Genomic DNA, 18,569 nt, shown 5'->3' on the forward strand with positions numbered 1-18,569 from the left:
CCATGGGATGTGGCTGACTCAGCAGCCAGAGTCATTGCCTTGGTAATGAGGTGCAGTTTGTGGCTGCAATCCTCGGGTCTCTCCCAGAAAATGCAGTTGTCCACCTAGGACCTTCCCTTTGAAGGGAATGTGCTCTTTTCGGAGCAGACAGATGCAAGGCTGCATGGCCTGAAGGATTCTCGGGTTATCCTGAGTTCGCTTGGCCTTTACACGCCGCAAGCTGCGAGGAAGCAGTTCCGGCTGCCTTCACCATCCAGGTCATGGGGGCTTCCTCGACAGTATGCTGTTAAGAGAAAGGAGAGAGACAAAGGGTTTAAACATCGTCGTCCCTCTTCCTCTCATTTGCCAGCCCAATGTGGTCCCATGAGACATCAGGGAGGTTCGAGACCGGCATTTTGAAGGTGCGTACGAGAACTGTGCCCCAGTCGAATTTCAGGATCTCTCCCCCTCCCCCCATTTTATTTCTCAACCAGTTTGTCCCTTCTGGTCAGCTTGATCTCAAGTAACCACAGAGTGGTGGGTGCTCAGCACAATATCCCTTGGCTACATCCTACAGTACAGTGAACAGTTTTCACTTTTATGGCTTCAGTTCCTACAAAGAATAGACACCAGCTACAGCTAAGGATGTTGATCCCGAATTAACAAAAAGTGGATTTGTTTTCCTAAATCCTATCTCTTTGCTAAAATATTACATGACTTTTTCTTCTCCAAACCATTCATGAAAGCTTCCTTGTAGGATAGCTTCAGTATTTTTATAAAATAATCGTCAGTGACTGATAGGTGTGCAAAAAGTCATGCAGTAGGATAGTCTGAAAAAGTCTCCCCAGAAATGGACTTGTCCTGCTCCAAAACTGACAGAACAGAGTCTATATGAAAGATTAAGTTGCCCAGTTCCTGAGAGCAAGGACTATAGAACCAGAAACTCTGACGGGAGTCCCAATCTACTCATCACTTTATAGTATCCAAAAGAAGCTGTAGTGTGCTATTGGGATTGAAATATGCGCCAAAAAACAATACTCCCCAGCTTTATAGGTGGTTCATTTAATACTTTCAACGATCTTCAGAGAACATCTCATGAAATAAGTATTTGCATGTGTTGACCAGCCTCCACACCTCACAAGATTTGCATATAAGAATCTAGTACTTAATATGAGCCTCTACTTCCCTGAGGAGCTGATCCAAGCACCTGATGGAAGCTTTAGTACCCAGTATTTAAAACTACCTATTCTTGAATGGCCTCATTTGAGCTCCAGGTCAGGGTGCCAAGTATCCATCCAACTTTCTGCAAACATGGATTCATCATAAACCATGACGTTATTCAGGATTTTAAAATTTTTACAGGCTTGCGATTGGAATTAGCTCCAAAAAGATTATTTCTTTGCCATTTTTACTTGCACTCAATAGCATATTAATAGATAACCCCTGCGGAGAATTCCTACATAGTAAAGTACCGTTAGCGAGAGTAAGGGTGACAAAATTGGGGTGCTCTTGCTTGTAAACTGAGCACATGAGATGTGTGGAACTCACTTTAAGATGTGACTGCATATTAGGATGATACCTTTCTGCAGGATTTCCCTTAGTAGTTATATTCTCTTGTGCTTGTGAAATCTTATCCGCATAGTTCAATGTAGCAGGAGAATAAGAAAATAACTTCTTACCAGGGCTGTCAAGCGATTTAAAAAAAAAAGTGACTAATCGCACGATTAAAAAAATCGTGAGTAATTGCACAATTAATTGCACTGTTAAACAATAATAAAATACCATTTATTTAAATATTTTGGGATATTTTCTATATTTTCAAATATATTTATTTCAGTTACAACAAAATACAAAGTGTACAGTGCTCACTTTATTATTTATTACAAATATTTGCACTGTAAAAAAATAAATAGTATTTTTCAGTTCACCTAATACAAGTACTCTAGTGCAATATCATGAAAGTTTAATTAACAAATGTATAATATGTACAAAAAATAACTGCATTCAAAAATAAAACAATGTAAAACTTTAGACCGTACAAATCCACTCAGTCTTACTTCTTGTTCAGCCAATTGCTCGGGCAAACAAGTTTGTTTTTATTTCAGGAGATAATGCTGCCAGCTTCTTGTTTACAATATCACCTGAAAGTAAGAACAGGCGTTCGCATGGCACCATTGTAGCCAGCATTGCAAGATATTTACGTGCCAGATGCGCCAAAGATTCATGTGTCCCTTCGTGCTTCAATGATAACGATCCAAAGCGGTGCGGACCGATGCACATTCATTTTCATTATTTGAGTCAGATGCCACCACAGAAGGCTGATTTTCTTTTTGGTGGTTCGGGTTCTGTAGTTTCCGCATCAGAGTGTTGCTCTTTTAACTCTTCTGAAAGCACATTCCACATCTCCTCTCTCTCAGGTTTTGGAAGGCACTTCAGATTCCTAAACCTTGGGTCAAGTGCTGAAGCTATCTTTAGCAATCTCACATTTGTGCCTTCTTTGTGTTTCCACAAATCTGCAGTGGAAGTGCTCTTAAATGAACAACATGTGCTGGGTCATCATCCGAGACTGCTATAACATGAAATATATGGCAGAATGCAGATAAAACAGAGCAGGAGAAATACAATTCTCCCCCAAGGAGTTCAGTCACAAATTTAATTAGCACTTTTTTTTTTAATGAGCATTATCAGCATGGAAGCATGTCCTCTGGAATGATGCCTGAAGCATGAAGGGGCATACGAATGTTTAGCATATCTGGCACGTAAATACCTTGCAGTGCTGGCTACAAAAGTGCCATGCGAACGCCTGTTCTCACTTTCTGGTGACGTAAATAATAAGCGGGCAGCACTATCTCCTGTAAATGTAAACAAACTGTTGGCTGAACAAGAAGTAGGACTGAGTAGACTTGTAGGCTCTAAAGTTTTACATTGTTTTGTTTTTGAGTGCAGTTATGTAACAAAAAAATCTTCATTTGTAAGTTGCACTTTCATGATAAAGATTGCACGACAGTACTTGTGAGATTAATTGAAAAATACGATTTCTGTTTACCATTTTTACAGTACAAATATTAGTAATAAAAATAATATAAAGTGAGCACTGTACACTTTGTATTCTGTGTTGTAATTGAAATCAATAGATTTGAAAATGTAGAAAAACATCAAAAAATAGTTGGTATTCTATTGTTTAACAGTGCGATTAAAAGTGTGATTAATTTTTTTAATCACAATTTTTTGGAGTTAATCTTTTGAGTTAAACTGTTTAATTGACAGCACTACTTCTTATGTGAGTGAATTTCTACTATATTAGTAGAGATGATTCTCTTGTATGTAGTATATGAGTGATTTTAATCTCTGAAATAGGGCTTCTAAATTATTACATGGAATGCTTCCAAGTGCAGATGTCTTAAGTATAGAAAGTTGTTGTAACCAGGAACTGACATCACTTTTCATTTCATTTATTTCTGTTTTGAGGTGATAAAGGTTAAACTAGGTCAACTCAAATAAGTTATCCTTTTTCTTCCTGCTGCTGCTACAACATATTTACATGTTTCTTCCCTATATTCCCAGTTTGTCTCCCCTTACAAAAATGTGTTTTTTCTGATTCGCTAACTATAACCTTCCTGTAATATTACTGCTTTAATTTTAACTTATGGATGAGACTGTCAGTAGTTGTAAACACCTTTAGAGATACTGTGTAAGGTTTGTTAGAATGGCAGTGGAAGGCAACTAAAATAATCACTATGATTAAAAGAACTATGATTAAAATAATGGCAGAAAAGGCTCAGCACTTTACACCTGAGTTTTGGATGTCTACCAAGAGTATTTGTCCACTTGTGGATGGTGAATTCTTAACTTGGTGAGATAATGTAAAGTATGACTGATATGTCAGTGTCTAAATTTGACTTCAGTGGCAAGGGGGCTAGGAAACAATTACATCTTTGGATTTAGATACAATTTTTTAATCTCAAATACATTCATAAAATGATTGTTTCACCCTGGAGTTACAGATGTAAATGTAGTGTGCCATGGGAATAAAACTGCCTAGAAGGCTGTAAAGAAATTGCTCTAGAATAGGGTTTTGCAAACATTGGTACATGTACTGTTGGTGGTATGTGAGCTTGTTGAAATTGGTACGATAAACAGTTTTAAAAAATGTGTTTGAAACTGAAAGTTGTCATGTACACTGCAGTGCACAAGAAAACTCCTGAGAGTGCATTTTGCTTCTTCTAGCTGCTTTAAGTCATAATGGGGAATAACACTTGCCATCCATGCTGGCATAGTAGTTTTTTAGCGATATGTTGTGCGCAGTGGCTGTGCAGATGGGTGCTGTATTCTCATCTGGCCCACAGCAGGCTGGATTTCTGCTAGGCAAAGTGTTCAGCCTTGTGCCAACCCACAAAGCTTGAGCTCCTGAGGCAGATTTGTGAAGTTACCTATCATGTCGCAAGTGCTCGTCTCACCTGAAAAAACACAAGCATACAAGGCTGGTTAGAATGGCTGCAAAACTGGGACTACCTGTGACTGCCAAGGTCAAAAGGCATCCACACAGGAAGCTGCTGCAATGCAGGGAGTTCCCTTTTCAGACCTTGCCCTGCAGGACTGGGATGCAGACCAATTCCTTTCTGTTTATGCAGGGAAGTTGAGAGGTGGTTGAGTGTGGTGGATAAAAGCCTGTGGACTAAGGAGTCGGTTCTTCAGCAGCAGAGTAGCTGGCTGGCTGCAATTTGAGCCTCCTGGCAGGGGGAGCCACTGTGCTGTTTGCCCAGCATTTTAGGCATTAAGGGGCCTTGCCTGGGTGAGTCTCGGAGCTGCTGAGGACCAAGAGGCCTCCTGGAGCTGAAGCTACCTTTTGACCAGATAAAGGACCCCATTGCCAGCCAAGACTTCCCTACCTCTCTACCCTTTCCTGTCTGAACCCTCTGTCCTTTTATGCGCACACCTGTTTCATTAATGGCACTTTATTTTGTTTTCTTTGAGAGCTATACAAACATTTTGTATTTCTCTTAACTTACATTTTCTAGTGTGAATTTTGGCTTGTTCAACAATAGTCCAGATGAGAATTAGCAGGAACTTTGAACTTAAATTAGACAAGTTAAAAAAGTCAAGCCGTTGAATGTAGTTCAGCCACATATCAAAATATATCAAGATGTCATTTATGACACATTTAATAGTTTCTTGTCATTTGAGTAAGACAAAAGACAAATAATGGCTGCTTCATCATTTTTCTTTTGATGCATTGTCTAAAAACCTGAGATGTTTAAAAAGGTTACAATTGACCATTTTAACCTACCTTAAGCGATTATGTTACGATAGAGTCTGGGAATACTTCTGTTAAGCCTATTAAGGCCTAAAATAAATGTGCACAAAAAGGACAAGTTTACATATGGTACTTTGAACATTATTTTTCAAAGAAGATGGTACGTGAACTAATAGTTTGGAAATTGCAGCTCCGACATATTTTTTAAAAGAAGCTATTCATCCAGGTGTGGAAGTAAAATAGACGGGAATATCTTACTGAAGGTGTACTAGGGCAATCTTTACTAGGCACTCTTTTTCAATTGCAAATAGGGGGGCTTTGAGAGGGGTTGCCATCCTTTTGATTGGTGTTTGAGAGGTGGATAGTGTAGTGTAGCAATCTAAAATACCAATATTGCTACGTATGTGTGTTGGGGATTGGGGAGAGAGGCTTTCACTTTAAAAGTGAACCTCATTTCAATTTAATTTTTATGTAATTTACTTTTATATCAACAGCAGTCCAGTTATTCAGCTAAGAAAGATTTAAAAGTTTGGAGGAGAAAATAGGTATTAAATACAACTAAAATTTAATTACAGTAGCCTTGGTGCTTTACTTTGCATGCGTATACTTAAAGTTTATCTACACCGAGAGGCTTTTTTGCACTAACGTTTGTTTTTCAAATTAAAATATCCTGGGTCCACATGATGCAATTCTTCTTTCAAATTAACCAGCCAATAACTGAAAATTGGATAACCTACTTTGAAAATGGATTTAGTTAATTTTGTAATGAGTTAGTGTTAAGTTCATGTGAATGCATCTGTATTTTGAACTAAATTGGCAGTCCAACTGCTATCCCACACTGCATGGCATCATACCAGAGTCTACTTCTCTCTTTGCCTGTGTGCTCTATAATGCTCTGGAGTCATATGGATGAAATGTTATATCCCTATTTAAATGTTGCAACCAGGATCACCCCATTTGTGATTATACACTCCTGGAGCCACATACCTTTCTCATTATTTTAGCACTGCTACAGCAGCCATGCCTCACACATCCTCATAGTGTCATGAAGAGGTGATATATTTCCTCACAATTTGGGGAGGGGAGTCTGACTCAATAGTTGATTGTTGACCCTTATATTAGTCCATGAGCCCCAGCAGGGCTGGCACCCACTCCCAAACCCCATTTCTCATCCTTTTCCCCACTTCCTCTCAGTTGACTGCTGTGGCCTCATCCACCTCCCCTCCCATTCAAGCTGTTGGCACTGTGATGGGTTTAAATAAAGAGACATAAATTACAGAACCAGATGTAATAAAAATAAGGTAATATAAAAAGTACTTTGAACAGTGGCCTGAATTTTCAGCTATACGTAGAATTTTGTGAGGTATACTTCCCAAAGTGAGGCATCTAAAAGGCATAGAAATTATAAGGCATTCGGCTAGGTGTAATCAGACTGCCAGCATTGCTAACCCCTTCTATTCTCAACAATTATTGCTGAACTCTATTTATTTTTCAGTGTACTTTGTAAATGTCTGTAGGTGACACAAAACAGAATTTAAGGCAAAGAAGCCATTCTGTTCTGGCATAAACATTGCACGGTGACTTGTATCAGGTTAATATCCTCCAAAGCAAGCACCCCATCGCCCACCCCAATGACAAGCCCTTTACCCTTTCTGCCCACCCTGCCACTCACCACACCAGTAACCTATAATAAGAACAGGACCCCTATGCAAAAGGGAAGTAACATGGAAAACGTCTTGCCATTTTCAAGCCCATCCCAGTATGGGAAGAAGCTATAGGAATGGCCTTCCAAAACTGAGGAAATTTTTTTCATTGTTGGCATGGAAACTGGAATTTGTACAGTATCTACTCGTTCTATTTCTCAGTTGCCCAGCTTCTGCAACTGAAGCCCCAAAACCCCGAAAGGATAGGAATGTTGTCTACTACAGAGAGCCTGGCAAATCTGTGTCAAGAAAAGGAAGACAAGGATGAACTGTTTGACCTTTTGTCTCCTACACATGAGAGGAGCAAGAAGACATAGGACTGGAGGGAAGTTCTCATTGTGGAGAAGGAGAAAGAGCTGAAAGGGGAAGCCATAGAAAAAGACAGGGACCTGCAGAAGCAGACAGCTTTGCTGGAGAACATGTTAATGCAATGTTAGCTCCTACAGCTATAATCACATCTCAGCCATGTTTTGCAATCCATGGCAACAGAGCTTACTTGGGAGCAGCAGTATGCTTTCCAAAATTCCAGTCACAGGCACTTCTCTCCCCACTCCACACCCCCAGATAGAGAAAACAGCTAAATCTGGGACTCCACCTTCATGTGGACAACCACAAATAATGGCATCTTCCCTTGTCATTCTACACCTTGGGGAAAGACAACAGGCAGAAATCCCGCACCTTATCGTGTTTGTGAACAGTGCAACTGCAAATGTGTGCACTCAGTACTTTTAAGGATGTTTCACATGTTTTTATTATTCTGAAATTTACATTGTTTAATTTTTGTGGTTTGTGAGTATGGTTAAAGTTTGCACAGACTTGTTCAGTTAAGGCTTTATTGTTTGCACTATTTGATATTTATTAAAGTTTTTAATGTAAACTTTGAGCTTTTCTGAAAAATAATTACACGTCCCTTAATTACAACAAATGATTTTTCAATAGACTGTTGTGCAAAGCCTTTATAAAACAATTGAGCCACAAAACACTACAACTAACACACAATGCAATGAAACAAAACAAGAAAGCAAAATAAAATATCATTTCAGCATTTTCAGCCCTTAGTTCAAAGTAGGGAGCACACAGCATCCCTGACAATGTGGCCTCTGTGATTTGCTGCAGTTTGCAGAGGAATGCTGTCTCACTGCTCATAACCCACTGAAAGTCTATTCACTTCTACCTCCCACATATCAGTGGGACTCTGTCCTTTGTTCTCACAGATGTGCAAAATACCGCAAGCAGTTGTAACACAGGGCAGATATTGCTCAGCAGCCTCGAGTCTTATTAGACATCCCCACTTCCCTTTCAGCCCTCCAAATGCATGCTCCGCTGTCATCTTGAAGCTTCTCAAGGTATAGAAGAACAAGTCCTTTCTCTTGTCCGTGTTCAGTAAAAGACTTGGCAAGCCACAGAAGCAGAGAGTAAGCTGGGTTTCCCAGAATGATGGGGAATCACAACACCATTAATGTTCATAGTGATCTTGTTAGCAGAAGTTCAATTTTTCATTAGGGAAAACAGATGGGAGTTTCAAAAGATCCTCACATCATGGACCTTTCCAGAGCACCCCACATTAATATTGTTGAATGTGCCACAATGATCAAACAGGCCTTGGAGTAATACATGGAGAAATAACCCTTTTTATTTATAAATCTTGAGGCCTGATGCAGGGGGCAAAAATGGGTCCTGTCAATGTCCCCAGCACAATTTGGGAATCCCAAGCATGCAAATCCATCAATAACATCCTGAGCATTGTTGGCCCATCCAATCAGCACCTTCTTTTTGGTATGACACCTATATGACAGCTCCAACAGTCAACCTAAGAAGCCAAATTGGTTAGTCACTGACTGAAAGCTGTCAGGGTGTTGAGCTTCCAGATGGGAATGCCCACATATTTCTCCCTGTTTAGAGGAGGATTCATGTTGGTGTTCTGATGCTGTACATTTGTGGTCAGCTCCCTGCAGATCTCTAGGAAAGTGGCCTTTGTCATCTGAAATTCTGCTAGTCATCCCCAGGATTTCATCACTTTCCTTTCCTACCAGTTACTGCTCATTTCACAAGTCCAGAAACTGCTCTGCAGTAAGTGAAGTTGCTCCAAGAAAAGATCATCCACAAGTAGCTGCTTGACATCCTCCTCCTCCTTTAGCCAGATCAGCTTGGTAGTGTGACAGCTAGCCTCCAAAGCAGCCATCACTTGGAAGCATGATCTCAAATACATGTGCAGCAGCCTCTGTATTAGTAAGTGTCAGGATCATGGCATGCAGAAGTGATCCCGCCATGCTGGTTAACAGAGGTTTTGAAAATGATGCCAGGTTGTAAAAGGCAGTTAAATGATGGGATATCAGGGGAAGAATCATGGAAACTTGCAAGTATGATCCCAAATCCCAGAATTCCAATGGCTTCTAACATGTATTCTACACTATATCCCAAGAAACATCCCAGAGTGCATAGAGGCCAGCATCGGGACAAAGCACCATAGGATACTCATCCAGAATACTGATTACTTATTTTGGAAAAAAAAGTCAGTGCTTTGTGTACACGCTCACTGAGGGGGAAGCAGGTGACAGCTGGTTTTGTGGATGCAGTTATTGTAGTATGTTGTTACACAACAGTTTGTGCACAAAAACATTTGCAAAAACTTTCTCATTTTGGCAAGTCCTTAGGATTTCTTTATCCTTCATGACAAAGATGAGGAGAGTTAAGGCCCTCATTGTCCAATTGAAACCACCTTTCTTGAGCTGTGATTGATCTACCTAACCATCTCTTCTCTGCCACATAAAACATAATTTACTGAGGACTCTGTTTTTATTATTGTAACATAACAAGTACCTACAGGGAGGCGAGAGCTATTAGATCTTTTTAGTTAAGCTTTTTTCTATTCTTTGCCTTCTCAGTCTTTTATGAAGTCTTTATGGTGTGTACTGGTCCAGTGTAGTATGTCTGACAAACATTTCTTAGGCCATGACTACACTGGCATGTTTTACCAGTATGACACCCATTGCGGTTACTCTTATTCTGATGAAAGAGCAACTTTTTTGGTTTAGCTTAAACCTCTTTCCAAGCAACGTAGTGAATCAAAAAAGGCAGTCATACTGGAATAAGTGTCTGCATGGGGTGGGGTGGGGTTAATGCTGGTACATTTGTTTAAATTAACATCCTAGTTTATACTAGCATAACTTTCCCCTATAATCAAGTCTTTAGAATAACTTAAACTAAGTTTTACATCTCTTGCATGGAGAAGGTGGCATCCTAGGCTTTGAGAGTCAAGAAATGGTTTAGCTCCACCACTCTTTCAACACCATAGAGCAGTGGTCCCCAGAACGGTGGGCCGTGCCCCTTAAGGGGGTGTGCAGGAACATCAAGGGGGGTGCTGCAGGGCCCAGGCCAATCCCCACGTGGGGTGGGGAGGGAACACCACCCAGCCCTGCTCTGCTCCCAGCTCCACTCCGGCGCTGTTCCTGGCCACAGCTGCAGCTCTGTTCCCAGCCACAGCTCGGCTTTTGGCCCAAGGGGCCTCGGACGCATTCCATTACTGATGGGGGGGGGGAGGGGTTTCGAGAGGAAAAGTTTGGGCACCAGTGCTATTGGAGGGTGATGTGAAAGTAGTACTCTTGTATTGGGTATCTCATCAACATTCAGTTGTCCATGAAAGTGAATGTAGTGAGAAGCAAAAGTGACAAAACTCAGTTATGTTTAACTATTTTCTGGCAGTTCTCATTGAGATGGTTAAAGGGAAGCTGTCAAAGGTGCAGCTCTCCCTTTTTTCAGTCCTTGTAAATTAAATCTAATAGACATATACAGATTTAGTTTGGAGTTTTTGTCTTCTGCTACTACTGTGTTTGACATCCGGAGAACAACTGACTCATGGTAATGCATCAGGATAAACTTGTATGTTCAGATCTAGATGCACATGCTGCTTCTAATTCACTGATTATGCATGTGAATCCATGGAAACTGAATATGGTTTTTGTTCAGACACTACTGTGCTGTGGAAGGGCACATTTGCCTTACTTTGGGAACCTGAGGACATGTCTAAAGCTTTAGCCTCGTTATGCAACTTAATTGCAACACAGTCAATGCTACAAAATTTATCCTTCTGTATTCTAGTCAGGGGACAACCATGTTGTAATAAGGTCCCCAACTCAGTTTCTGTAGTGTAGGTGATGCCCTAAAACTATGCCATGTGCTTTGGACAAAAATCATTAAATAAGCAAAATCAAGTACAATACCTTCATTTTTGTTTTTTTCTACAAAGAATAAGTAGATGTTAATCTCTCTAGTGTTAAAATAATTCCACTATACGGGCAAGGTATTTTACTTCTGATGTCAAAGTTTGACAAATCTTCATTTAAAAGAAAAAAAAATACAGAAATATTAATTGGACTATCTTTCTCTGAAGCTGAACTAAATTTAAGGTGTGAAATAATACAGTATTTAGGATTGACAGTCTTCCATGAAGCAAAATGTGCATGCTGATACGCTAGTTCCTGTCATGTTGTGATTTGTGAAATTACTTTGCTGTAGATCTAACTCAACTGGTAGAATTACAGATGACTCTGAGATTGCCGTTAACTGTCTAAACTTTTTTTAAATCAAAGAATCAGAGGACTGGAAGGGACCTCGAGAGGTCATCTAGTCCAGTCCCCTGCTCTCATGGCAGGACTAAGTATTATCTAGACCATCCTTGACAGGTGTTTGTCTAACCTGCTCTTAAAAATCTCCAATGATGGAGATTCCACAACCTCCCTAGGCAATTTATCCCAGTATTTAACCACCCTGACAGGAAGTTTTTCCTAATGTTCAACCTAAACTTCCCTTGCCGCAATTTAAGCCCATTGCTTCTTGTCCTGTCCTCAGAAATTAACTATTTCTCTCCCTCCTTGTAACAACCTTTTATGTACTTGAAAACTGTTATGTCCCCTCTCGATCTTCTCTTTTCCAGACTAAACAAACCCTGTTTTTCCAATCTTCCCTCATAGGTCATGCTTTCTAAACCTATAATCATTTTTTGTTGCTCTTCTCTGGACTTCCTCCAATTTGTCCACATCGTTCCTGGAATGTGGTGCCCAGAACTGGACACACTACTCCAGTTGAGGCCTAATCAGCGCGGAGTAGAGCAAAAGAATTACTTTGTGTCTTGCTTACGACACTCCTGCTAATACATCTCAGAATGATGTTCGCTTTTTTTTTTTTTTTTTTTTGCAACAGCGTTATACTGTTGACTCATATGTAGCTTGTGGTCCACTATGACCCCCAGATCCCTATCCACAGTACTCCTTCCTAGGCAGTCATTTCCCATTTTGTATATGTGCAACTGAGTGTTCCTTCCTAAGGCCTGGTCCCCACTAAGCCCCCACTTCGGACTAAGGTACGCAAATTCAGCTACGTTAATAACGTAGCTGAATTCGAAGTACCTTAGTCCGAACTTACCGCGGGTCCAGACGCGGCAGGAAGGCTCCCCCGTCGATGCCGCGTACTCCTCTCGGCGAGCTGGAGTACCGGCGTCGACGGCGAGCACTTCCGGGATCGATCCCAGAACATCGATTGCCTGCCGCCGGACCCTCCGGTAAGTGAAGACGTACCCTAAGTGGAGTACTTTGCATTTGTCCTTATTGAATTTCATCCTGTTTATTTCAGACCATTTCTCCAGTTTCTCCAGATCACTTTGAATTTTAATCCTATCCTCCAAAGCACTTAAAACCCCTTCCAGCTTGGTATCATCTGTAAACTTTGTGTATTCTGTATGCCATTATTTGAATCAGGGGTTCTCAAACTTCATTGCACCGCGAGCCCCTTTTGACAACAAAAATTACTACACGACCCCAGGAGGGGAGACTGACGCCTGCGCTCGCCCGAGTCCGATCACCCTGGATGCGGAGGACAAAGCTGAAGCTCAAGGTCTGCAGCCCTGGGAAGGGGGCCTGAGCCCTGCCACCCAGGGCTGAATCCCTCGGGCTTCAACTTCTGCTCCAGGCGGTGGGACTCAGGCTTCGGCTTCAGCTTCGAACCCCAGCAGTCCTAGCAATAGCAACCCCATTAAAATGGGGTCACGACCCACTTTGAGGTCATGACCCACAGTTTGAGAATTGCTAATCTAAATCATTGATGACAATATTGAACAGAACCAGACCCATCACTGATCCCTGCGGGACCCCACTCATTATGCCTTTCCAGCATGACCGTGAACCACTGATAACTACTCTCTGGGAATGGTTTTTCAACCAGTTTTGCACCCACCTTAGTAGCTCCATCTAGGTTGTATTTTCCCAGTTTGTTTATGAGAAGGTCATATGAGACAGTATCGAAAGCTTTACTAAAATCAAAATATACCAGGTCTACCGCTTTCCCCCCCCCCCGCCCCCCCCCAATCCACAAGGCTTGTTACCTTGTCAAAGAAAGCTATCAGGTTGGTTTGACACTATTTGTTCTTGACAAATCCATGCTGACTGTCACTTATCACCTTATTATCTTTTAGATGTTTGCAAATTGATTGCTTAATTATTTGCTCCATTATCTTTCCGGGTACAGAAGTTAAATGGACAGGTCTGTAATTCCCCAGGTCATCCTTATTTCCCTTTTTATAGATTGGCACTATATTTGCCCTTTTCCAGTCATCTAGAATCTCTCCTGTCTTCCATGACTTTTCAAAGATAATCGCTAATGGGTCAGATATTGCCTCAGTCAGCAACTTGAGTATTCTAGAATGCATTTCATCAGGCCCTGGTGACCTGAAGACATCTAACTTGTCTAAGTAATTTTTAACTTGTTCTTTTCCTATTTTAGCCTCTGAGCCTACCTCATTTTCACTGACATTCACTATGTTAGATGTCCAAACACCACCAACCTTCTTGGTGAAAACCGAAACGAAGTCATTAAGCGCCTCTGCCATTTCCACATTTTCTGTTATTTCCCTTCCTTATTGAGTAATGGGCCTGCCCTGTCCTTGGTCTTCCTCTTGCTTCTAATGTATAATAGCTGAGACGTTGCTATGTTAACCGTGGAGTCTTGATAGGAAAAAACACTAATGAAATTCAGTGCTTGATGGATTCTGTTTTTGTTATGCAGATTGTGTTGAAGCTTAGTTATAGGTTGATCTTGATATATTTTATACAGATCTTTGTATAATTACCTGATTACTTATCTGGATGTGTATATTGTGGGGACAATACTGGTTTAATTGTGAACTTCTGTAACTTAAAATGGTTTGTCCTCACTAACGGCATTTGACTGAAATATTAAAAATAGTACTAGAAAGGAGGTCAATTTTTCTCATGTTCCATCTCTAATTTTATATATCAATATTTTTTATAACTAATGGGTCTTTTTTCAGATATTTCACTGCTGACCATGCAAATTAATTGTCTGATAAACCTATGGCAAAAATTGATAGTGTATTCGGTATGCATTCTAAAACTGCATGATAAATGGCTGTGTTTGAGAACTTTAATATATAGTAAAATAATGCATCTTAAGGCATACTTGACAAATTTACTTTGACTTTACAATATCCCCACTTTCCAATATAAAATGACAGTTACTGATGGTGGTATGGTCAGTCATGTTTCTGATCTTGACAGGTGCATTTTGTTCAGTCTCCTGTAACTTCAAAAAAAACCCTGCTATTGGATTATAAATGCTTTGTTTGGCAGTGTTGGTTTTAAATAAATTTTCATTTATAAAAATATCAACTTAGTTAAGGTTGCTAGAGTGAATAGTATAACCTTTATAGAAAATATCTAGGAACTATTTCAAAAACAAAAATACTGAATTTTAATGTATGCACATGATAAACTAAGGCAACATTCTGTTGCTCTTACAGTTAATGATTTACTTAGTATTAATGTCAACATTTACATTATACATTCCAATTACATTGTTTGATTCTCAAGGAATGTATGAAAACTGTTAACCTACTCGTCACTAATCTGTGGCTATCATGTCCCATGAAAAGTGTATATTGATGCGTATATTGAAAATTCACTGGTACTATACATTTTGTGAATTAGACCTAATGTGGTTATGGGAATGTTTCTGGTGAATTTTCACATCAATATTAAGCAAATGCATAAACTACAACAATAATAAAATGTTACCTTAACTGATCACTTCCATACTTCTCAAGGTTTAGCTTTAACAGCAGTAAACTTACTAAATAAGGGCTAGAACTTGAGTATAACTACCTTAACTGTAAATTAATGCAGATGTACATTGGGGAATTTCAATTAAAGAAATATGGACAAAATGCAGTTTTAGTTAAACTGGTGTGACTGTAGACATAACTATTGATATTACTGTGGTTTTAAGCTGATGTAATGGAAGCAGAATAAGGTCCATGTTTTCTCAAATAGATAAATGTAGAAAGTCTTCTATTCTGGAAATCTCTTACCATGTTTGCATACAAAACTTTGTGGTCTGAGCCCATAAAATCTTTTAATAATGCAGTTCTACTCTGTAAAATGTCTTTGGTATCACACAGGTACATATTTTTGGTATTAATGGCTTTCAGATCAACTCCGAGCAGTTTACATGTAAAGATTTTGTTTCAAACTGCCAACCCTACAAACTCACTGTGGAATCTGAGGATATGTCTACACAGGGATTAAAAAACCCATGGCCGTCTTGGGTCAGCTGACTCGGGCTCGCAGGGCTCAGGCTCCAGGGCTGAAAAATCGCTGTGTAGATGTTCAGACTTGGACTGGAGCCTGAGCTCCTGGACCCTGTGAGGATGGAGGTGTAATGGGCTCCCCCTGAGTGCCACCTGGACCTGGGGTACCACTGAGTACTCTGACCCACCAGCCTGGTCTCCCTCTCACACTGTACTGGTGTCCCAAGCTACAAAGCCCTCCAGCCTGCACTTTCACTAGCATACATACAGGTAGGGACACACCCAGCTGCAGTTACAAGCAGGCTCTCTGGCTAGACCAGGCATAGGAAGGTTACTTTCCAGTTCTCAAGCACACACTACCTCTGGAGTATAAACCCCAAATTATACCATTTTGCGCTGCAGAGGGAACTTTACAGCGTGAGGGAGGGGGTGAATTTTATGAGCTTAATCTGGAGAGGAATATGCAACAGCCTTTTGCCCCGAATTATGATTCCCACACACCTTACTCCAACTCACTGGTTTGGACAGAGCAAAAACAAGTTTATTAACTACAAAAGATCAATTTTAAGTGATAAGAGATCAAAGCAGATTACCTAGCAAATAAACACAAAATGCAAACTAAACATAATATACTAAATAGATTGGATATGAATAGCAGATTCTCACCCTAAGGGTATGTCTACACTACGAAATTAGGTCGAATTTATAGAAGCCGGTTTTATAGAAATCGGTTTTATACAGTCAATTGTGTGTGTCACCACATAAAATGCTCTAAGTGCATTAAGTTGGCGGACCGCGTCCACAGTACTGAGGCTACCGTCGACTTCCGGAGCGTTGCACTGTGGGTAGCTATCCCACAGTTCCCGCAGTCTTTGCCGCCCATTGGAATTCTGGGTTGAGATCCCAATGCCTGATGATGCAAAAACAGTGTAGCGGGGGGTTCTGGGTACATGTCGTCAGGCTCCTCCCCCTCTGTCAGAGCAACGGCAAACAATCGATTCGCGCCTTTTTACCTGGGTTACCTGTGCAGACAGCATACCACGACAAGCATGGAGCCCACTCAGCTCAGCTCAGCTCACCGTCACCATATGTCATCTGGGTGCCGGCAGATGTGGTACTGTATTGCTACACAGCAGCAGCTAATTGCCTTTTGGCAGTAGACGGTGCAGTATGACTGGTAGCCTTCATCGGCTATCTGGGTGCTGGCAGACATGGGGCTGCATTACTATACAGCAGCAGCTCCTTGCCTTCTGGCAGTGGATGGTGTATTACAATTGATATCCATCATCGTCATATTCCTCAGTGAGTTCAGTCAGAGGCACCTGGGCAGATATGTTTTGTCTCCTGGAGACTCAGTCCTGCTGGCAGTCCTATTGAACCGTCTTGACGATGATGGTTAGCAGTCATAATACAGCATTTTCTGCCAAGCACCCAGAAGATGCCGATGGCTATCAGTCATGCTGCACCATCTGCTGCCAGCTTAAGATCTAAAAAATAGATGGACCAGATTTGTTCTGTATTCATTTGCTTCCCCCTCCCTCCGTGAAATCAACGGCCTGAACCCAGGGTTTTGAGTTCAATCTTTGGGGGTGCCATTCTGTGTGACAGTTGTTTGTGTTTCTCCCTGATGCACAGCCACCTTTGTTGATTTTAATTCCCTGTAAGCCATGTCGTCACTCGCCCCTCCCTCCCCTCCGTCAGACAATAGTTTCTTGCCTTTTTTCAGCCCAGATGCCATAGCACTGGGATCATGGAGCCCGCTGAGATCACCACGGCAATTATTAGCACTATGAACACCACGCACATTGTCCTGGAGTATATGCAGAACCAGAACATGCCAAAGCAAAACCAGGCAAGGAGGCGATTGCAGCGCGGCGACGAGAGTGATGAGGAAATTGACATGGACATAGACCTCTCACAAAGTACAGGCCCCAGCAATGTGCAAATCATGGTGTTACTGGGGCAGGTTCATAGCGTGGAACGCCGATTCTGCGCCGGGGAAACAAGCACAGACTGGTGGGACCGCATCGTGTTGCAGGTGTGGGACGATTCCCAGTGGCTACGAAACTTTCACATGCGAAAGGGCACTTTCATGGAACTTTGTGACTTGCTTTCCCTTGCCCTGAAGCGCCAGAATACCAAGATGAGAGCAGCCCTCACAGTTGAGAAGCAAGTGGCGATAGCCCTGTGGAAGCTTGCAACTCCAGACAGCTACCGGTCAGTTGGGAATCAATTCGGAGTGGGTAAATCTACTGTGGGGGCTGCTGTGATCCAAGTAGCCAACGCAATCAAAGACCTGCTGATATCAAGGGTAGTGACTCTGGGAAACGTGCAGGTCATAGTGGATGGCTTTGCTGCAATGGGATTCCCAAACTGTGGTGGGGCGATAGACGGAACCCATATCCCTATCTTGTCACAGGAGCACCAAGCCACCGAGTACATAAACCGCAAGGGGTATTTTTCAATGCTGCTGCAAGCCCTGGTGGATCACAAGGGACATTAAACTAACATCAACATGGGATGGCCAGGAAAGGTACATGATGTTCGTGTCTTCAGGAACTCTGGTCTGTTTCGAAAGCTGGAGGAAGGGACTTTCTTCCCGGACCAGAAAATAACCGTTGGGGATGTTGAAATGCCTATAGTTATCCTTGGGGACCCAGCCTACCCCTTAATGCCATGGCTCATGAAGCCGTACACAGGCAGCCTGGACAGTAGTCAGGACCTGTTCAGCTATAGGCTGAGCAAGTGCCGAATGGTGGTGGAATGTGCATTTGGATGTTTAAAAGCACGCTGGCGCAGTTTACTGACTCGGATAGACCTCAGCGAAGCCAATATTCCAATTGTTATTGCTGCTTGCTGTGCGCTCCACAATATCTGTGAGAATAAGGGGGAGACATTTATGGCAGGGTGGGAGGTTGAGGCAAATCGCCTGGCCACTGATTACGCGCAGCCAGACACCAGGGCGGTTAGAGGAGCACAGCAGGGCACGGTGCGCATCAGAGAAGCTTTGAAAACAAGTTTTGTGACTGGCCAGGCT

General features: G+C 41.6%; 1 protein-coding gene across 37 annotated transcripts in view; it reads left to right on the forward strand.

The window, feature by feature from the left end:
• The window catches only part of ENAH (ENAH actin regulator), a 182,347-nt gene that overhangs the window by 79,789 nt on the left and 83,989 nt on the right, over positions 1–18,569 (forward strand). The window lies entirely within an intron of this gene.

Source organism: Chrysemys picta, chromosome 3 (assembly GCF_011386835.1).
Source record: "Chrysemys picta bellii isolate R12L10 chromosome 3, ASM1138683v2, whole genome shotgun sequence".
Lineage (NCBI taxonomy): Eukaryota > Metazoa > Chordata > Testudines > Emydidae > Chrysemys > Chrysemys picta.